General features: G+C 38.0%; 1 protein-coding gene across 3 annotated transcripts in view; it reads right to left on the bottom strand.

Moving 5' to 3' along the window:
* CPNE8 (copine 8) overlaps window positions 1-24,100 on the bottom strand; it is a 278,744-nt gene that overhangs the window by 228,816 nt on the left and 25,828 nt on the right. The gene's annotated exons all lie outside the window — the stretch shown is intronic.

Below are 24,100 nucleotides of genomic sequence, written 5' to 3'. Positions count from 1 at the left end.
TGTCTCCCTCCTTTTCATTCCCCCCTTTTATCCTTCTGGCCACCTCTGTCACCTTCCTCCTTCTTCTCTTCTCTGTATAACCCCGTGAACATCTCTGAGTGGTCCAGTTGTGGAGTGCACATAAGGAAGTGACTACTGGCTAGCCCACTCTCTCCACTATTGATTCACCTCATCTCATTTGGGTCACCTCTAACTCCCTCCTCCCTCTTCTCTTCTCCATGTAACCCTGTGAACCTCTCTGAGTGACCCTCACTGTAGAGAAACTTTTCATCTTTAATGTAGATGTTTTATCAATGGTGCTGTATAGAAGGAGAAGTTTTGAAACTACTGTAAAAATAAGACCGATAACCGGAAGCAGGAGACTTAAGTCCAAACCCTGACTCCAGGGAACTCCTGACTCCAAGGAACATTAATTGACAGGAGTTCATCAAATGCCTCCATACCGACACTGAAACCAAGCACCACACAAGGGCCAATAAGTTCCAGGGCAAGACATACCAAGCAAATTCTCCAGCAACAAAGGAACACAGCCCTGAGCTTCAAGATACAGGCTGCCCAAAGTCACCTCAAAACTATAGACATCTCATAACTCATTACTGGACATTTCATTGCACTCCAGAGAGAAGAAATACAGCTCCACCCACCAGAACACCGACACAAGCTTCCCTAACCAGGAAACCTTGACAAGCCACCTGTACAAACCCACACACAGTGAGGAAACGCCACAATAAAGAGAACTCCACAAACTGCCAGAATACAGAAAGGACACCCCAAACTCAGCAATTTAAACAAGATGAAGAGACAGAGGAATACTCAGCAGATAAAGGAACAGGATAAATGCCCACCAAACCAAACAAAAGAGGAAGAGATAGGGAATCTACCTGATAAAGAATTCCGAATAATGAGTGAAATTGATCCAAAATCTTGAAACTAAAATGGAATCACAGATAAATAGCCTGGAGACAAGGATTGAGAAGATGCAAGAAAGGTTTAACAAGGACCTAGAAGAAATAAAAAAGAGTCAATATATAATGAATAATGCAATAAATGAAATTAAAAGCACTCTGGAGGCAACAAATAGTAGAATAACAGAGGCAGAAGATAGGAGTAGTCAATCAGAAGATAGAATGGTAGAAATAAATGAATCAGAGAGGATAAAAGAAAAACGAATTAAAAGAAATGAGGACAATCTCAGAGACCTCCAGGACAATATTAAACGCTACAACATTCGAATCATAGGGGTTCCAGAAGAAGAAGACAAAAAGAAAGACCATGAGAAAATACTTGAGGAGATAATAGTGGAAAACTTCCCTAAAATGGGGAAGGAAATAATCACCCAAGTCCAAGAAACCCAGAGAGTCCTAAACAGGATAAACCCAAGGAGAAACACCCCAAGACACATATTAATCAAATTAACAAAGATCAAACACAAAGAACAAATATTAAAAGCAGCAAGGGAAAAACAACAAATAACACACAAGGAAATCCCCATAAGGATAACAGCTGATCTTTCAATAGAAACTCTTCAAGCCAGGAGGGAATGGCAAGACATACTTAAAATGATGAAAGAAAATAACCTACAGCCCAGATTATTGTACCCAGCAAGGATCTCATTCAAGTATGAAGGAGAAATCAAAAGCTTTTCAGACAAGCAAAAGCTGAGAGAATTCTGCACCACCAAACCAGCTCTCCAACAAATACTAAAGGATATTCTCTAGACAGGAAACACAAAAAAAGTGTATAAACTCGAACCCAAAACAATAAAGTAAATGGCAACGGGATCATACTTACCAGTAATTACCTTAAACGTAAATGGGTTGAATGCCCCTACCAAAAGACAAAGACTGGCTGAATGGATACAAAAACAAGACCCCTACATATGTTGTCTACAAGAGACCCACCTCAAAACAGGGGACATATACAGACTGAAAGTGAAGGGCTGGAAAAAGATTTTCCATGCAAATAGGGACCAAAAGAAAGCAGGAGTAGCAATACTCATATCAGATAAAATAGACTTTAAAACAAAGGCTGTGAAAAGAGACAAAGAAGGTCACTACATAATGATCAAAGGATCAATCCAAGAAGAAGATATAACAATTATAAATATATATGCACCCAACACGGGAGCACCACAGTACGTAAGACAAATGCTAACAAGTATGAAAGGAGAAATTAACAATAACACAATAATAGTGGGAGACTTTAATACCCCACTTACACCTATGGATAGATCAACTAAACAGAAAATTAACAAGAAAACACAAACTTTAAATGATACAATAGACCAGTTAGACCTAATTGATATCTATAGGACATTTCATCCCAAAACAATGAATTTCACCTTTTTCTCAAGCGCACATGGAACCTTCTCCAGGATAGATCACATCCTGGGCCATAAAGCTAGCCTTGGTAAATTCAAAAAAATAGAAATCATTCCAAGCATTTTTTCTGACCACAATGCAGTAAGATTAGATCTCAATTACAGGAGAAAAACTATTAAAAATTCCAACATATGGAGGCTGAACAACACGCTGCTGAATAACCAACAAATCACAGAAGAAACCAAAAAAGAAATCAAAATTTGCATAGAAACGAATGAAAATGAAAACACAACAACCCAAAACCTGTGGGACACGGTAAAAGCAGTCCTAACGGGAAAGTTCATAGCAATACAGGCACACCTCAAGAAACAAGAAAAAAGTCAAATAAATAACCTAACTCTACACCTAAAGCAACTAGAAAAGGAAGAAATGAAGAACCCCAGGGTTAGTAGAAGGAAAGAAATCTTAAAAATTAGAGCAGAAATCAATGCAAAAGAAACAAAAGAGACCATAGCAAAAATCAACAAAACCAAAAGCTGGTTCTTTGAAAGGATAAATAAAATTGACAAACCATTAGCCAGACTCATCAAGAAACAAAAGGAGAAAAATCAAATCAACAAAATTAGAAACGAAAATGGAGAGATCACAACAGACAACACGGAAATACAAAGGATCATAAGAGACTACTATCAACAATTATATGCCAATAAAATGGACAACGTGGAAGAAATGGACAAATTCTTAGAAAAGTACAACTTTCCAAAACTCGACCAGGAAGAAATAGAAAATCTTAACAGACCCATCACAAGCACGGAAATTGAAAGTGTAATCAAAAATCTTCCAGCAAACAAAAGCCCCGGTCCAGACGGCTTCACAGCTGAATTCTACCAAAAATTTAGAGAAGAGCTAACACCTATCCTGCTCAAACTCTTCCAGAAAATTGCAGAGGAAGGTAAACTTCCAAACTCATTCTATGAGGCCACCATCACTCTAATACCAAAACCTGACAAAGATCCCACAAAAAAAGAAAACTACAGGCCAATATCACTGATGAACATAGATGCAAAAATCCTTAACAAAATTCTAGCAATCAGAATCCAACAACACATTAAAAAGATCATACACCATGATCAAGTGGGCTTTATCCCAGGGATGCAAGGATTCTTCAATATCCACAAATCAATCAATGTAATACACCACATTAACAAATTGAAAAATAAAAACCATATGATTATCTCAATAGATGCAGAGAAAGCCTTTGACAAAATTCAACATCCATTTATGATAAAAACTCGCCAGGAAGCAGGAATAGAAGGAACATACCTCAACATAATAAAAGCTATATATGACAAATCCACAGCAAACATTATCCTCAATGGTGAAAAATTGACAGCATTTCCTCTAAAGTCAGGAACAAGACAAGGGTGCCCACTTTCACCATTACTATTCAACATAGTTTTGGGAGTTTTGGCCACAGCAATCAGAGCAGAAAAAGAAATAAAAGGAATCCAAATTGGAAAAGAAGAAGTAAAACTCTCACTATTTGCAGATGACATGATCCTCTACATAGAAAACCCTAACGACTCCACCAGAAAATTACTAGAAATAATCAATGACTATAGTAAAGTTGCAGGATATAAAATCAACACACAGAAATCCCTTGCATTCCTATACACTAATAATGAGAAAACAGAAAGAGAAATTAAGGAAACAATTCCATTCACCATTGCAACGGAAAGAATAAAATACTTAGGAATATATCTACCTAAAGAAACTAAAGACCTATATATAGAAAACTATAAAACACTGGTGAAAGAAATCAAAGAGGACAGTAATAGATGGAGAAATATACCATGTTCATGGATTGGAAGAATCAATATAGTGAAAATGAGTATACTACCCAAAGCAATTTATAGATTCAACGCAATCCCTATCAAGCTACCAACAGTATTTTTCACAGAGCTAGAACAAATAATTTCACAATTTGTATGGAAAAACAAAAAACCTCGAATAGCCAAAGCGATCTTGAGAAAGAAGAATGGAACTGGAGGAATCAACCTACCTGACTTCAGGCTCTACTACAAAGCCACAGTTATCAAGACAGTATGGTACTGGCACAAAGACAGAAATATAGATCAATGGAATAAAATAGAAAGCCCAGAGATAAATCCACGCACATATGGACACCTTATCTTTGACAAAGGAGGCAAGAATATACAATGGATTAAAGACAATCTCTTTAACAAGTGGGGCTGGGAAAACTGGTCAACCACTTGCAAAAGAATGAAACTAGACCACTTTCTAACACCATACACAAAAATAAACTCAAAATGGATTAAAGATCTCAACGTAAGACCAGAAACTATAAAACTCCTGGAGGAGAACATAGGCAAAACACTCTCTGACATACATCACAGCAGGATCCTCTATTACCCACCTCCCAGAATATTGGAAATAAAAGCAAAAGTAAACAAATGGGACCTAATTAACCTTAAAAGCTTCTGCACATCAAAGGAAACTATTAGCAAGGTGAAAAGACAGCCTTCAGAATGGGAGAAAATAATAGCAAATGAAGCAACCGACAAACAACTAATCTCAAAAATATACAAGCAACTCCTACAGCTCAACTCCAGAAAAATAAACGACCCAATCAAAAAATGGGCCAAAGAACTAAATAGACATTTCTCCAAAGAAGACATACAGATGGCTAACAAACACACGAAAAGATGCTCAACATCACTCATTATCAGAGAAATGCAAATCAAAACCACTATGAGGTACCATTTCACACCAGTCAGAATGGCTGCGATCCAAAAGTCTACAAATAATAAATGCTGGAGAGGGTGTGGAGAAAAGGGAACCCTCTTACACTGTTGTTGGGAATGCAAACTAGTACAGCCACTATGGAGAACAGTGTGGAGATTCCTTTAAAAACTGGAAATAGAACTGCCTTATGATCCAGCAACCCCACTGCTGGGCATACACACTGAGGAAACCAGAAGGGAAAGAGACACGTGTACCCCAATGTTCATCGCAGCACTGTTTATAATAGCCAGGACATGGAAGCAACCTAGATGTCCATCAGCAGATGAATGGATAAGAAAGCAGTGGTACATATACACAATGGAGTATTACTCAGCCATTAAAAAGAATACATTTGAATCAGTTCTAATGAGGTGGATGAAACTGGAGCCTATTATACAGAGTGAAGTAAGCCAGAAGGAAAAACAGCAATACAGTATACTAACGCATATATATGGAATTTAGAAAGATGGTAACAATAACCCGGTGTACGAGACAGCAAAAGAGACACTGATGTATAGAAGAGTCTTATGGACTCTGTGGGAGAGGGAGAGGGTGGGATGATTTGGGAGAATGGCATTGAAATATGTATAATATCATATATGAAACGAGTCGCCAGTCCAGGTTCGATGCACGATACTGGATGCTTGGGGCTGGTGCACTGGGATGACCCAGAGGGATGGTACGGGGAGGGAGGAAGGAAGAGGGTTCAGGATGGGGAACACATGTATATCTGTGGTGGATTCATGTTGATATATGGCAAAACCAATACAATATTGTAAAGTTAAAAAATAAAATAAAAATAAAGTTAAATTAAAAAAAAAAAAGAGTGAAAAAGGACATTTTAGGAATCAGCAAACTAAAATGGACTGGAATGGATGAATGTAACTCAGATGACCATTATATCTACACTGTGGGCAAGAATACCTCAGAAGAAACGGAGTAGCCATCTTAGTCAACAAAAGAGTCCAAAACTCAGGACTTGGATGCAATCTCAAAAACAACAGAATGATCTCTGTTTGTTTCCAAGGGAAACCATTCAATATCATGGTAATCCAAGTCTATTCCCCAAACAGTAACACTGAAGGAGCTGAAGTTGAATGGTTCTATGAAGACCTACAAGACCTTCTAGAACTAACACCCAAAAAAGATGTCCTTTTCATTATAGGGGACTGGAATGCAAAAGTAGGAAGTCAAGAAACACCTGAAGTAACAGGCAAATTTGGCCTTGGAGTACAGAATGAAGAAGGGTAAAGGCTAATAGAGTTTTGCCAAGAGAATGCACTGGTCATAGCAAACACCCTCTTCCAACAACACAAGAGAAGACTCTACACGTGGACATCACCAGATGGCAAACAATGAAATTAGATTGATTATATTCTTTGCAGCCATACATGGAGAAGCTCTATACAGTCAGCAAAAACCAGACTGGGAACTGACTGTGGCTCAGATCATGAATTCCTTATTGCCAAATTCAGACTTAACTTGAAGAAAGTGGGGAAAACCACTAGACCTTTCAGGTATGACCTAAATCAAATCGCTTATGATTATATACTGGAAGTGAGAAATAGATTTAAGGAACTAGATCTGATACACAGAATGCTTGATGAACTATGGATGGTGGTTCATGACATTGTACAGGAGATAAGGAGCAAGATCATCCCCAAGAAAAAGAAAAGCAAAAAAAGCAAAATGGCTGTCTGAGGAGGCCTTATAAATAGCTGTGAAAAGAAGTGAAAAGCAAAGGAGAAAAGGAAAGATATACCCATTTGGAATGCAGAGTTCCAAAGACTAGCAAGGAGAGAGAGGAGAGCCTTATTCAGTGATCAGTGCAAAGAAATAGAGGAAAATAATAGAATGGGAAAGACTAGTTATCTCTTCAGGAAAACTAGAGATACCAAGGGAACATTTCATGCAAAGATGGGCTCAATAAAGGACAGAAATGGTAGGGACCTAACAGAAGCAGAAGATATTAAGAAGAGGTGGCAAGAATGCACAGAAGAACTGTACAAAAAAGATCTTCACAACCCAGATAATCATGATGGTGTGATCACTCACCTAGAGCCAGACATCCTGGAATGTGAAGTCAAGTGGGCTTTAGAACTATCACTACCAACAAAGCTAGTGGAGGTGATGGAATTCCAGTTGAGCTATTTCAAACCCTGAAAGATGATGCTGTGAAAGTGCTGCACTCAATATACCAGCAAATTTGGAAAACTCAGCAGTGGAAAAGGTCAGTGTTCATCCCACTCCCAAAGAAAGGCAATGCCAAAGAATGCTCAAACTACCACACAATTGCAGTCATCTCACATGCTAGTAAAGTAATGCTCAAAATTCTCCAAGCCAGGCTTCAGCAATTCGTGAACCATGAAATTCCAGATGTTCAAGCTGATTTTAGAAAAGGCAGAGGAACCAGAAATCAAATTGCCAACATCCATTGCATCATCGAAAAAGCAAGAGAGTTCCTGAAAAACATCTGTTTCTGCTTTATTGACTATGTCAAAGTCTTTGACTGTGTGGATCACAATAAACTGGAAAATTCTGAAAGAGATGGGAATACCAGACCACCAGATCTGCCTCTTGAGAAATCTGTACGCAGGTCAGGAAGCAACAATTAGAACTGGACATGGAACAACAGACTGGTTCCAGATAGGAAAAGGAGTATGTCAAGGCTATATATTGTCATCATGCTTATTTAACTTAAATGCAGAGTACATCATGAGAAACGCTGGGCTGGAGGAACCACAAGCTGGAATCAAGATTGCTGGGAAAAATATCCATAACCTCAGATATGCAGATGACACCACCCTTATGGCAGAAAGTGAAGAACTAAAGAGCCTCTTGATGAAAGTTAAAGAGGAGGGTGAAAAAGTTGGCTAAAAGCTCAACATTCAGAAAACTAAGATCATGGGATCCAGTCCCATCAGTTCATGGCAAATAGATGGGGAAACAGTGGAAACAGTGGCTGACTTTATTTTTTGGGCTCCAATATCACTGGAGATGGTGACTGCAGCCATGAAATAAAAAGATGCTTGCTCCTGGAAGAAAAGCTATGACCAACCTAGACAGCATATTAAAAAGCAGAGACTTCACTGCCAACAAAGGTCCATGTAGTCAAAGCTATGGTTTTTCCCATAGTTGTGTATGGATGTAAGAGTTGGATTATAAAAAAAGCTGAGCACCAAAGAATGATGCTTTTGAACTGTGGTGCTGGAGAAGACTCTTGAGAGTCCCTTGGACTACAAGCAGCTCCAATCAGTCCATTGTAAAGATCAGTCCTGGGTGTTCATTGGAAGGACTGATGTTGAAGCTGAAACTCCAATACATTTCCACCAGATGCAAAGAGCTGACTCATTGGAAAAGACCCTGATGCTGGGAAAGATTGAGGGCGGGAGGAGAAAGGGATGACAGAGGATGAGATGGTTGGATGGCATCACCGACTCAATAGACATGAGTTTGGGTAAACTCTGGTATTTGTGATGGACAGAGAGGTTGGCGGGTTGCAGTCCATGGGGTCACAAAGAGTCGTACATGACTGAGTGACTGAACTAATTGAACTGTATGATTTTTAAAGTTTGGAAAAGACAAATATTCTTAAATGCTATACACACTGCAAAAGACCAGTGATTATCAAAATGAATCACAAAGTTTGGATTGATGACAGAAATGCAACAATTTTTTTCTCCCTAATATAGATGCAAAACACCCACATTAAGTTAAACAAGAAGTATTATTCCAATGGCTATTTTATTAAAAAAAAAAAAAAAAAGAAGAAATAGAAACTAAGTTGAGGCTCAAAGAAATTGAGTAAATGAATAAGAGCACACAGCCCTGTATGAAATATTCCAAAGAAGTCAACTTTTGGAACCCAATTTCTCTCAACTTTACAAAATGCTACATTGTCTGGAGAAGTCTGAGAGAAACACCTGTTTTCCTACAAGTGTTGGAATTGTGAAAGGAAAGGTTTCATCTTATACCTGTTGGTTGTGTCAAAAGAGTATACATACAATATTGTTTACAGACTAATGAGAAGAGAGATGCCACCTATGCAATGAACAAACAGAACTAGGATAGGAAGCCAAACATAACTGTATTTACTTGCAGAAAAATATTATTTTTTCTACATAAAACAGTTCTTAAGAAAAAATAACACACACACACACACATACCACTCCTCATCAGCTCTTATATAGGAAGGCTAAATACACTTCCCTCCATGGTGTTGTCATTTGCTTGAGTTAGGATGCCTTTAATATTATGCCTACAATTTTATAATGTGAAGTTGAACTGAACATTAAGTTAAAATCTTGAACAGCCCCTTCTATTCTATAAATCTTGATGTAGATAAATCAAGGAAGAGAACAAACTCCTGAAAAGAAATTATGGAAAAATAGAGTGTATGAGTTAGAAAACTTACCTGAAGAAGTAACCTAATCAAAACTTTGATCTGTCAACTGCATGAGTTGTTCCAGTAACCACTCATCTCAAATTGCAATTAAAATGCCTGGACTTAAGAGTATGGTTGAAACAGCACAACTAAAGCTGAAGCCTAATGAATTAAACTCTAACCTGTACGAAGAAATACTAGGTTAATGCTAGAGCATATTTTGCATGAAGCCTGAAATAGTAAAAGATAAGCAAGAGTTTAGTAACATCTTTCCAGCACCATCCAGGAGAAAAGCTTCCCTGACTTTTCCCTTTATTATTCAATCATCACTGATACTAGTCTCTTAAAACAGACCAATGCATATAGCGACCTTCCCTTGATGACAATAGCCAGTTACCTCATTAGACAACCTTGCTTACTCTGATTTTAGGCTCAACAAGCCACCTGCCAGTTTTAAGATAGCTTCTCATATAGATATTAGCACAGAACTGTGTGGAGTGGCCAAGAGGAATATTACAGTTTTCTTGACCGTTAGAGTTTTTATTCTTAAGTGGCATACCAAGACTGAACAGCCAACTAGCCCCTAAAAGCGACATCTGAGGCTTCTTTTTCTCTAATAGGAAAATAGCAATTCCATTTAAACTTCAATGCTATTTTGCAAGTATTTGTCAAGCAAATACTTACTCTATGTTCAAGACCTAAAAAAAACACAAAGCACTAATTTGTCACAGTGGAAGTGACAAATAGATTCAAGGGATTAGATCTGATAGACAGAGTACCTGAAGAACTATGGACGGAGGTTCCTGACATTGAACAAGAGGCAGTGATCAACACCACCCCCAAGAAAAACAAATGCAAAAAGGCAAAATGGTTGTCTGAGGAGGCCTTAGAAATAGCTGAGAAAAGAAGAGAAGCTAAAAGCAAGTGAGAAAAGGAAAGATATATCCATTTGGAATGCAGAGTTCCAAAGAATAGCAAGGAGAGATAAGAAAGCCTTTCTCGGTGATCAGTGCAAAGAAATAGAGGAAAACAACAGAATGGGAAAGACGAGAGATCCCTTCAAGAAAATTAGAGATACCAAGGGAACATTTCATGCAAAGATGGGCACAATAAAGGACAGAAATGGTATGGACCTAACAGAAGCAGAAGAGGTGGCAAGAATACACAGAGGAACTATACAAAAAAGAAATTCACAACCCAGATAACTACAATGGTGTGATCACCCTCCTAGAGCCAGACATCCTGCAATGCGAAGTGGGCCTTAGGAAGCATCACTACGAACAAAGCTAGTGGAGGTGATGGAATTCCAATTGAGCTATTTCAAATCCTAAAAGATGATGTTTTGAAAGTGTTGCACTCAATATGCCAGTAAATTTGGAAAACCATGCAGTGGTCACAGGACTGTAGAATGGCAGTTTTCATTCTAATCCCAAAGAAAGGCAATGCCAAAGAATGTTCAAACTACTGCACATTTGCACTCATCTCACATGCTAGCAAAGTAATGCTCAAAATTCTCAAAGCCAGGCTTAAATAGTATTCAACTGTGAAGTTCCAGATGTTCACTCTGGATTTAGAAAAGGCAGAGGAACCAGAGATCAAATTGCCAACATCCATTAGATCATACAAAAAGCAAAAGATTATGAGAAAAACATCTACTTCTGCTTTATTCAGTACGCCAAAGCCTTTGACTGTGTAGATCACAAGAAACTGTGGAAACTTCTTCAAGTGATAGGAATACCAGACAGCCTTATCTGCCTACTGAGAATTCTGTGTGAAGGTCAAGAAGCAATAATTAGAACAGGACATGGAACAATGGACTGGGTCCAAATTGGGAAAGGAGTACATCAAGGCTGTATATTGTCACCCTGCTTATTTAACTTATATGCAAAATGCATCATGTGAAATGCCTGGCTGGATGAAGCACAAGCTGGAATCAAGACTGCTGGGAGAAATATCAATAACTGCAGATATGCAGATGACACTATGCTGATGGCAGAAAGTGAAGAGGAACTAAAGAGCCTCTTGATGAAAGTGAAAGAGGAGAGTGAAAAAGCTGGCTTAAAATTCAACATTCAAAAAATGAGTATCATGGCATCCAGTCCCATCACTTCATGACAAACAGATGGGGAAACAACGGAAACAGTGAGAGATTTTCTTTTTTTAGGCTCCAAAATCACTGCAAATGGTGACTGCAGCTATGAATTTAAAATTTTTCATGAATTTAAAAAATTTCTCCTCCTGCCTTCATTCTTTCACAGCATCAGGGTCTTTTCCAATGAGACAGTTCTTTGCATCAGGTGACCAAAGTATTGGAGTTTCAGCTTCAGCATCAGTCCTTTTGGACTTTTAAAATCCAAATCTAGTCCAGCAAATGCTCTAGACCAATCCATTCCATGCCATAGACTTGTATTAGATCAAGGATGAAGACCTGCAGATGCCTAGATAAGTAGCACATTAGACCTTGGTGAGTGCATGGGACTTGCCTCAGCAATCCTTTCTGTTGGTACAGGACAGACACTAAAGATTAATAATACCTGATCACCTTCACCCTCAAGGCTTTTAGTCAAACAACTGCAGAGAACACCCCCCTCTGATAGGGCAGTGACAGACAGTGGCCAGCACATCCTAAGGAAAGACATGACAGGCGTCCATATCAAAACCACCCATCATATGAAAGTCACTGAACACACACAGCCTGCTCAGGGATGCTGCTACATAAAAACACATTTTAAGACCGCAAAAGATAACTGTTTCTTCTGAATTCACAGAGAAAGTTAAATAAAATAAAAAGGCAGAGAAACTATTCTCAACTGAGACAGCAAAAGAAAACCCCTGAAAAAATATTTAACAGAGATAATCAGTCTACCAGACAATGAGTTCAAAATGTCAGTAATAAAAATGCTGAATGAATTGAGAAAGTTTATTGATATAAAGAATGGCAATTTTAACAAGGAATTAAAAATTATAAAAGTGACATAAAAATAGATACCTCAATTTCTAAGACAGGAAGCAATGAATAGCAAACTATAAATAAATGACACAAAAGTTTTCAAAAGTGATTTGGAAGACAGAATAATGGAAATCACCCAAACAGAACAGCAAATAGAAAAGTGAAAACAAAACAACATACAAGATCTATGGAATAATACAAAACATACCAAACTACATATAACAGAGATTCCAGAAAGAGAGACAAAGGAATAAAATGTATATGAATTAATTATGGCTGTAAACTTCTCATACTTAAAGAAGGAAACAGATATCCAAGTCCAGGAAGCACAGAGGCTCCCAAACCAGAACAACAACAACAACAACAAAAACCCACACCAAGACATATAATTAAAACTGCAAAAGCTAAAAGTAGAGAATGCTAAAGGAAGCATGAGAAAACCACTCATATAGGGCATTCTCTATATAAAAGGATAAGACTATCAGCTAATTTATCTATAGAAACTTTTCAGGCCAAATGGGAGTCACAGAATATAGTCAAAGTCCTGAAAAATAAAAGCCTTCAACCTAGGATACTCTACCACAAAATTTTATCATTTAGAATACAAGCAAAGGAAAAGAATTCTCAGGCAAGCAATAACTAAAAGAATTCAGCAATTTCAAACCTACCCTAAAAGAAATCTTGAAGCGTCTAGAATCCCAATAGGAATCCACAACAGGAAGGCCAAGTATATGGTAAGAATTGAAGAGCACTTAAATAAGCCAGTTTGAATTGTTGTTCTTTAGTTGCTAAGTCATGTCCAATTCTTTGTGACCCCACGTACTGTAGCAAGCCTACTCTGTCCATGGAATTTCCCGAGCAAGAATACTGGAGTGGGTTGATATTTCCTTCTCAGGGGATCTGCCCAAGACAGTGTTCAATCCCGAGTCCTGCATTAGAGGCAGATTCTTTATCATAGAGCCATGGGGGAAGAGCAAAATAAGCCAGTACACAGATTAAAAAAAAGATTGTAAAAACGATAGCTACAATAAACAGTAAAAGGATAAGCATGAAGATGAAAACATAACATCAAACACAAAATGTGAAGTGGAGTAACAAATGTAGAACTTTAAGAATGTGTTGAACATCAGTGATAATCAATTTAAAGAAGTACATATCATTATAGGTCAAGATACATGAACTCCATGGTAACCACAAATTGAAAACCTCAATATTCAAGAAAACCAAAAAAAAAAAAAGGAACTCAATCATACTACCACAGAAAATTATGAAACTACAATGGGGGGGAGGGGGGGAAACAAAGAAGAAATGACCAAAGAATTAAAAAAATCTGAAAAATAAGGAATAAAAATAGTAATAAATACAAACTATCAATACTTACTTTAAATACCAATGAACTAAATGCACCAATCAAAAAATATAGAATGTCTTATTAGATTAAAATAAAAAACGTCAACAGGCTACCTACAATAAACTCACTTTAGTGTGAAAGACAGATATTTCATGAAATGGTAATAACAAGAAAGCAGGGATACTTGTACTAAACAATACTTGTATCAAACAAAGCAGACTTTGAAATTAATACTGTAAAGAAAAAGAAGAGCATTGTATAATGATAAAAAGATTGCTAGAAGAAGAGAAAATGACACTTACTGACATATGTATGCCCAATAGAGGAGCATCTAAATATATAAAGCCAATACTGACAGACATAAAGGGAGAAATCAACAACAATACAATAAAAGTAGGAGACTTCAACACCGTACTGACATCAGTGGAGAGATCATCAAGATAAAAATCAGTTAGGCATCTTCTCCTGCCAGAGCACCAAAATCGAAACTAGCTGTTGAACAACCATTGACAGGAAGACAGTCAGTTCAGTTCAGTCACTCAGTTGTGTCCGACTCTTTGCAACCCCATGGACTGCAGCACGCAAGGCCTCCCTGGCCATAACCAACTCCTGGAATTCACCCAAACCCATGTCCATTGAATCGGTGATGCCATCCAACCATCTCATCCTGTCGTCCCCTTCTCCTCCTGCCCTCAATCTTTCCCAGAATCAGGGTATTCTCAAATGAGTCAGTTCTTCACATAGAGTGACCAAAGTATTGGAGCTTCAATATCAGTCCTTCCAATGAACACCCAGGACTGATCTCCTTCAGAATGGACTGGTTGAATCTCCTTGCAGTCCAAGGGACTCTCAAGAGTCTTCTCCAATACCACAGTTCAAAAGCATCAATTCTTCCGTGCTCAGCTTTCTTTATAGTCCAACTCTCATATCCATACATGACCACTGGAAAAACCATAGCCTTGACTAGATGGATCTTTGTTGACAAAGTAATGTCTCTGCTTTTTAATATGCTCTCTAGATTGGTCATAACTTTTCTTTCAAAGAGTAACCGTCTTTTAATTTCATGGCTGCAATCACCATCTGCAGTGATTTTAGAGCCCCCAAAAATAAAGTCAGCCACTGTTTCCCCATCTATTTGCCATGAAATGATAGGACTGGATGCCATGATCTTAGTTTTCTGAATGTTGAGCTTTTAGCCAACTTTTTCACTCTCCTCTTTCACTTTCATTAAGAGGCTCTTTAGTTCTTCACTTTCTGCCATAAGGGTGGTGTTATCTGCATATTTGAGGTTACTGATATTTCTCCCCGCACAGTGGAACACTCCCCCAACACACACACAATGGTAGGAAGGACACAAACGATAAAATCAAATCCTATACCTGCCAAATGGGTGACCAACAAACTGGAGAACAATAATACCAAAGAAGTTCTTGCACTGTTATGAAGGTTCTAGGCCCCACATCAGGCTCCCCAGCCTACAGATCCAGCCAATGGACTGGAAATCCCCAAGGAATCTGACTTTGAAGGCCAGTGGGATTTGATTATATTATTTCCTCAGTACTGGGGAAAAAAGAGACTCCAATCTAGAAGGGCACAAACAAAATCTTATGTGTACCAGGACCAAGGGAAAAGGAACAGTGACCCTACAAGAGACTGAACCAGACCTACCTATGAGTGTTTGAAAGTCTCCTGCAAAAGCATGGATCAGCAGTGATCCACCATGGAGACAGGGGCACTAGCAGCAACAGTCCTGGGAGGTACCTATCAGGCCTAAGCCCTCTTGGAGTTAGCAACTCCAGGACTGGGTTGCCTCAGGGCAAACAACTAACAGGGAAGAAACACAGCCCTACCCATCAGCAGACAATTGGATTAAAGTTTTACTGAGCATAGCCCTGCCCACAAGTTTCCCCACAGCAAGTTCCTCCCATCAGGAAGCCCACACAGGCCACTTATCCTCATCCAGAGATGGCAGAAGAAACAAGAATTATAATCCAAGCAGCCTCCAGCAGTAATAACACAATCACAGAAACCTTACAGAAATGAAAAGAAATAAGATTATGTTCCAGATGAAGGAACAAGATAAATACCCAGAAAAACAATTAAATGAAGTGGAGATAGGCAACCTTCCAGAAAAAGCAGTCAGAATAATGATAACGAAGATGATCCAGGATGGAGAAGATATCAGAAATATTTACAGAAATGTTTACCAAAGATCTAGTAAAACTAAAGAACAAACAAACAGAAACGAACAATACACTAGAAGGAATCAATAGCAGAATAACTGAGGCAAAAAAATGGATCAGTGACCTGGAAGACAGAATGGTGGAAGCATATGCTGCAAAATTGAATATAGAAAAAAAAAGTGAAAAGAAATGAAGACAGCCTAAGAGACCTCTGGGATGACATTAAATGCACATTCACAATATAGAGGTTCCAGAGGGAGAAGAGAGAAAGGACCCAAGAAAATATTTGAAGAGATAATAGCTGAACATTTGCCCAATATAGGAAAGGAAATAGTCAACTAAGTCTAGGAAGGCAGAGTTCAAAGCAGGATAAAGTCAAGGAGGGACAAACTCAGACACACAGTAATCAAACTGAAAAAATTAAAAACAAACATAAAATATTAAAACTAACAAGGGACAAAAAGACAACATACAAGGGAAACGCCATAAGGTTATCAGACAATTTCTCAACAGAAACAACATGCCAGAAGCAGATGGCACGATATATTCCAAGTGATGAAAGGGAAGAACCTACAACCAAGAATTCTCTACCTAATAAGACTCTTGTTCAGATTTCATGGAGAAATTAAGCACTTTCAGGACTTGCAAGAGTTAAAAGAATTCAATGCCACTAAACCAGCTTTTCAACAAATGCTAAAGGAATTTCTATAGGCAGGAAACACAAGAGAAGGAAAAAATCTACAAAAACAAATCCAAAACAATGAACAGAGTTGCTATAGGTTCATACATATCGATAATTATCTTAAATGTAAATGGATTAAATGTACCAACCAAAAGTCATAGACTGGAAGGGTGGATACAAAAACAAGACCCATACATATATTGTCTACAATAGACCCACCTTAGGCCTGTGGACACTTACAGACTAAAAGTAAGGGAATGGTAAAAGGTACTTCATTCAAATGGAAATCATAAGAAAGCTGGAGGAACAATACTCATATCAGACAAAATATACTTTAAAACAAAGACTGTTATAAAAGACAAAGAAGGACATTACATAATGATCAAGGGTTCAATCCAAGAAGAAGATATAACAATTATAAATCCAAATTCACCCAATAAAGGAGCACCTCAGTATGTAAGGTAAATACTAATAAACATAAAGGACAAAATCGACAATAATACAATAATAATGGGAGACTTTACCACTTTCATCAATGGACAGATAATTCAGAAAGAAAGTCAATAAGGAAACACAGGCCTTAAATGACACTTTAGATGAGTTGGACTTAACTGATATTTATAGAGCATTCCATCCAAAAGCAGCAGAATACACAGTCTTCTCAAGCGATCATGGAGCATTCTCCAAGACTGACCACAAGCTGGGCCACAGGGCGGGCAAGCTTTGGTAAATTAAAAAAATCAAAATCATATCAAGCATGTTTTCTGATCATAATTCTATGAGATTAGAAATAAATTACAAAAAAACCCTCTAAGAAACACAAACATGTGGCAGCTATACAATATGATACTAAACAACCACTGGATCACTGAAGAAATCGAAAAAGAAATTAAAAAATTACCTAGAGACAAACAAAAATGAAAGCACAACAATCCAACATTTATGGGATGCAGCAAAAGCAGTTCTAATCAGGCTCCCTGACTTCAGACTATACTACAGAACCACAGTCATCACAACAGTATGGTCCTGGCACAAAAACAGAAATATACATCAATGGAACAGGATAGAAAACCCAGAAATAAGCCCATGCATCTATGGTCAATTAATCTATGACAAAGGAGACAAGACAATGTTGGAAAAATAGTCTCTTAACATATAATGCAAGGGTAAAAATATAGTGCACATAGAGTACACATGTTAAAAAATGAAATCAAATCATTCCTTAACTCGATACACAAAAATAAGCTCAAAATGGACTAAAGACCTAAATGTGCGACTGAACACTACAAAATTCCTAGAGGAAAACAGAGGCAGAACAATCTCTGACATAAATCACAACAGTATCTTTTTTGATCCATCTCCATAAATGGAAATGAAAGCAAAAATTAAAAAAACAAAAAACAAAAAAAAAGGATCTTCTTAAACTCAAAAACTTTTGCACAGCAAAGGAAACAATAAAAGGAAATGAAAACCCACAGATTGGGAGAAAATATTTGCAAAAGATATGACTGATAAGGGATTGGTCTCCAAAATTTACAAACAGCTTATGATGATAGCATCAAAACAAACAACCCACTCAAAAAATGGGCAGAACACCAGAATAGATGTTTCTCCAAAGAGGACACACAGATGGCCAACAGGCACATGAAAAAATGTTTAACATCACTAGTTATTACAGAAATGTAAATCAAAACTACAATGATATATCACCTCACATTGGTGAAAATGCCTATCATCAAAAAATCTACAAACAACAAATGCTATAGAGGATGTGGATGGATGGGAACTCTCTTGCACTGTTGGTGGGAATGTAAACCGGTACAGCCACTATAGAGAAAAGTATGGAAATTCCTTAAAAAACTAAATATATTAGTACCATATGACCCTGCAATCCCACTTGTGGGCATATATCTATAGAAAAACAAGGCCCAAAATATACATGCACCCCAGTGTTCATTTCAGTACTGTTTACAAGAGCCAAAACATGGAAGCAACCTAGATGTACATCGACAGAAGATGTGGTATATAATTACAATGGAACAGTACTCAGCCATTAAAATAAATGAAATAATGTATTTGCAGCAACATGGATGGACCTAGAGAGTGTCAAACTGAGTGAAGTAGATCAGACAGAGGCAAAATATCATATGACATCCTTTATATGAGGAATCCCAAAGAAAATGATACAAATGAACTTACTTACAAAAGGGAAAGTGACTCCCAGACTTAGAAAACAAACTTATGGTTGCCTGGGGGAAAGGGATAGTTAGGGACTTCGGAAAGGTCAATACACACTACTATATACAAAACAGATAAACAACAAAGACCTATAGTATAGGACATGGAACTCTGCTCAAATTTATGTGCCAGCCTGGATGGGAAGGGGACTTGGGGGAGAAAGAATACACATATATGTATGCCTGAGTCCCTTTGTGTGAATCACCACAAACTGTGGGAAATTCTTCAACAGATGGGAATACCAGACCACCAGACCTGCCTCTTGAGAAATCCGTATGCAGGTCAGGAAGCAACAGTTAGAACTGGACATGGAACAACAGACTGGTTCCAAATAGGAAAAGGAGTACGTCAAGGCTGTATATTGTCACCCTGCTTATTTAACTTATATGCAGAGTACATCATGAGAAACGCTGGGCTGGATGAAGTACAAGCTGGAATCAAGATTGCTGGGAGAAATATCAATAACCTCAGAAATGCAGATGACACGACCCTTACAGCAGAAAGTGAAGAACTAAAGAGCCTCTTGATAAAAGTAAAAGAAGAGAGTGAAAAAGTTGATTTAAAACTCAACGTTAAAAACACTAAGATCATGGCATCTGGTCCCATCACTTCATGGCAAACCGATGGGGAAACAATGGAAACAGTGAGAGACTTTATTTTCTTGGGCTCACAAATCACTGCAGATGGTGACTGCAGCCATGAAATAAAAAGGTGCTTGCTTCTTGGAAGAAAAGCTATGACCAACTTAGACAGCTTATTAAAAAGCAGAGACATTACTTTGCCAACAAAGGTCCGTCTAGTCAAAGCTATGGTTTTGCCAGTAGTCATGTATGAATGTGAGAGTTGGACTGTAAAGAAAGCTGAGTGGCAAAAAATTGATGCTTTTGAACTGTGGTGTTGGAGAAGACTCTTGAGAGTCCCTTGAACTGCAAGGAGATCCCACCAGTGAATCCTAAAGGAAATCAGTCCTGAATATTCATTGGAAGGACTGATATTGAAGCTGAAACTCCAATACTTTGGTTACCTGATGTGAAGAGCAGACTCATTGGAAAAGACCCTGATGCTGTGAAAGACTGAAAGGAGGAGGAGAAGATGACGACAGAGGATGAGATGGTTTGATGGCATCACTGACGTGATGGACATGAGTTTGAGTACGCTCTGGGAGTTGGTAATGGACAGGGAACTGCATGCTGCAGTCCATGAGGTCTCAAATATTCAGACAACTGAGTGACTGAACTGAACTTACAGGAAATGTAGTGTGAGAACTCAAAGAAGGAAAATTATTTCCAGTTTCAGAAATCCAGTAAAACATCATGAGTTAACCTTGATAAGCAAGGATAGGTACAGAAATTACCAGGAAGAAGGTGAAGTCTCACCCCAAAGGAAAGTACCAACAATAGTGGGAAGTGAGCGTACACACACGAGATTTGGCATTTAGCAAATACTCCACTTTTGCTAGATCTCATGTCTGAGACATGACTGGAAGGGGATATGTGGTCAGGATGAGGAAAGACTTTGAACAGCATGTTAAGGTGCTTGGGTCCCATTCTGTAAGCAAAGGGGAAACACTGGAAAGTTTCTGTAAAGAAAAATCACACAATTCAATGTTTGCTTGAGAAGCTAACTACACAACATGTGAAAAACAGATCAAAGACAAGAATTCTGTTGTCACAGAGAATAATTCAGAAAACATTCTAGTAGTCTGGGATAAGGTGACAACTTCTTGAACAAGAATGGTGACTGCAGAAATAGAAAGGGAGGGAAGCAACAGATACTCCAAACTGCTGAATAGACAAGTTTCAGTGACCGATCAGTCAGTAAATCAAAGGTTAAGAATAAAAAGCAATAGTTTACAAGCCACATTTACTTTACTTCAAAAGTCAACTATTGCATTTTTTCCCACAAAGCCCAGATACTCCCTCAAAAGCCCTTCTAGGTGCAACTTCAGCCTTCTCCACCATAAGCCCTAGATTTGCCACAGAGATATAAATGGTGAGGGGAGAGAGAAAATGGTAACATATTACAAAAGTAAATTGCAAAAAGGTACAGATATCTATTAATATCAAACATTCATTTTCATGATGAAGCAAGCTAGCTGTAGATCCCTATTGAGAGGAAAAACTAGAACAGCAACAACAGAACTTGGCATCCCTGAGGGAGAATATTAAGTAAAATGAGGGCTCTGAAGTAGAAAGTAGTTAACATTATTCTAAATCTACCAAAATATTCCTCTAAAGACTCAGACACTAGAATTAAAGCCTAAGTTTTCAAATGTGCATTGACGATCACATTTTCTTAAAACAGAGCATGTTTACACTCTGTTTCAAGGTTCTCTTCTGGCTGATACCCCCAGGTGGCTCACACTGTAAAGAATACTCTTGCAATGCAGGAGACCTGGGTTCAATTCCTAGATAGGGAAGATCCCCTGGAGGAGTGAAAGGCTACCCACTCCAGTATTCTGGCCTGGAGAATTCCATGGACAGAGTAGCCCAGTGAGCTACAGTCCATGGGATCGCAAAGAATCAGACAGGACTGAGTGACTAAAACACACAATTTCCCATATCTAAAATTATAGATGCTATTATTATTAAGCATGTGATATTATTATTAATAATTATTAAGTTCCAGGTGACATATCAAATCAATTAGAAAAAGATTTCAAGCTTCCATGGGAACAAATGCCCAAGAAGTGGTGAGATTGTCGAAGGTCATAAAACCAGTGTCAGAAACATAATGAAAACTCAGAGATTTCCACTGTACTTGCTGACATATTCTGTGAGGAAACAATGTCATATAAAGGACATTAAAATGGCAAAATGACTTAAGTGAAACAAAGAAACTGAAACCATTTAATTTAAATTATGAGGCAAATTTTGTGGTTGCTGTTCAGTTGTTCAGTTGCTTAGTCATGTCCAACTATTTACAACCCCATGGACTGCAGCATGCCAGGCTTCCTTGTCCTTCACCATCTCCTGGAGCTTGCTCAAACTCATATCCATTCAGTCAGTGATGCCATCAAACTATCCTGTCCTCTGTCGTCCCCTTCTCCTCCTTCCTTCAATCTTTCCCAGCATCAGGGTCTTTATAATGAGTCGGCTCTTCACACGAGGTGGTCAAAGTATTGGAGCTTCAGGATCAGTCCTAATGAATATTCTTGACTGATTTCCTTTGGGATTGACTGGTTTGATTTCCTTGCAGTCCAAGGGATTCTCAAGAATCTTCTGCAACACCACAATTCAAAAGATCAAGTGTTCAGCATTCAGCCTTATTTATGGTCCAACTCTCACATCCATACATGACTACTGGAAAAACCACAGCTTTGACTATGCAGACATTTGTTGGCAAAGTAATGTCTCTGCTTTTTAATAAGCTGTCTAGGTTGGTCATAGCTTTTCTTCCAAGGAGCAAGCATCTTAATTTCATGGCTGCAGTCACCATCCACAGTGATTTTTTGAGCCCAGGAAAATAAAGTCTCTCACTGTTTCTATTGTTTCCCCATCTATTTGCCATGAAGTAAAAGGGACCAGATGCCATAATCTTGTTGTTGTTTTTTTTTTAATGTTGAGTTTTACACCAGCTTTTTCACTTTCCTCTTTCACCTTCATCAAGAGGCTCTTTAGTTCCTCTTTTCTTTCTGCCATAAGGGTGGTGTCATCTGCTTATCTGAGGTTATTGATGTTTATCCCAACAATCTTGATTACAGCTTGTGCTTCATCCAGCCTGGCATTTTGCATGATGTATTCTGTATACAAGCTAAATAAGCAGGGTGACAATATACAGCCTTGACATACTCCTTTCCCAATTAGAAGGGAATGATAAACCACTTCAGCATTCTTGCTTTGAGAACCCCATGATGCAAATATCAAGTTGAAAATCAATCTTTTAGCTAAAAGTATAGTTCAAACTTCACTACAAATATATTTTTATTTTTAAAAATATGTTGTATGACTTTGTACTTTATTTAGTTAATTTTTGGCCATGCTGTGAGGTCTATTGGATCATAGCTCCTCGACCAGGGGTTAATCCAAATGCCCACTGCATTAGAAGGGCAGAGTCCTAAACACTGGCAAGCCAGAGAAGTCCCCAAATATATTTTTCAATTTACTAACTGAACTTACCATTAAGAAAAGCTTTCACTAATAACTTAATATTGATGATATATCGTCTCCCAATGCCTACCAAACCCCACTAGATGAAACCACCAGCATAAAAATCAATTGCAATCAATTTTCTTAATATTTCTGCTTTCATGATTAATTTGAAAGTTGAGATATCAAGGAAAGTCAGAAAATAAGCTATGTTCAAAATAGCTTTAGATCTTTTAGAAGTGCTTAGCAAATAAATGTATTATTTCTGATACAATTCTGAAGTATTAGTCTCGGTAGCTCTCACTCTACTAGCTCTCTCTCTAGCTTTTATATTCTTTGCTTTATAGCAGAGAAACATTAAAACTGACAGAAGACATTAAAGAGGAACAACTGAGCTTTCAATTACCCAGAAAACCATAAATAATATGATACTCCCTTTATGGGAGTTCATTTAGATTTTTTTTTTAAAAGTTTGTAAGAATGCTCACAGAGTAATACACATTGAGGAACAAATTTCTCAAAATGATTCTAAAATCACTATAGAAATGTGTTGTTTTTAACCATTTATGACAATATAAACATATCTGGTTCATTACATTCTCTAATAACATTTAAGATTATTCTTAATAAAACTGGAGAAGAAAATGGCAACCCATTGCAGTATTCTTGCCTGGTAAATCCCATGGACAGAGGAGTCTGGTGGGCTACAGTCCATGGGGTCACAAGAGTTGGATATGACTGAGCAACTCAACCACCACTACCACCTTAACAAAACTAATGCATCACTTGTTATTTATTATATTTGTTGTTGTTGTTCAATCTTTCAGTCGTGTCTGATTCTTTGTGACCCCATGGACTGGAGCACACCAGGCTTCCCTGTCCTTCACTATCTCCCAGAGTTTGCTCAAACTCATGTCCATTGAGTCAATGATGCCATCCAACCATCTCATTCTCTGTTGCCTCCTTCTCTTCCCGCCCTAAATCTTTCCCAGCATCAGGGTCTTTTCCAAGGAGTCGGCTATGCATCAGGTGGACAAAGTATTGGGGCTTTAGCATCAGTCCTTCCAATAAATATTCAGGGTTGATTTCCTTTAGGAT

This window comes from Bos taurus, chromosome 5 (genome assembly GCF_002263795.3).
Source record: "Bos taurus isolate L1 Dominette 01449 registration number 42190680 breed Hereford chromosome 5, ARS-UCD2.0, whole genome shotgun sequence".
Classification (NCBI taxonomy): Eukaryota; Metazoa; Chordata; class Mammalia; order Artiodactyla; family Bovidae; genus Bos; species Bos taurus.
This window is presented reverse-complemented; position numbering and strand designations above follow the sequence as displayed.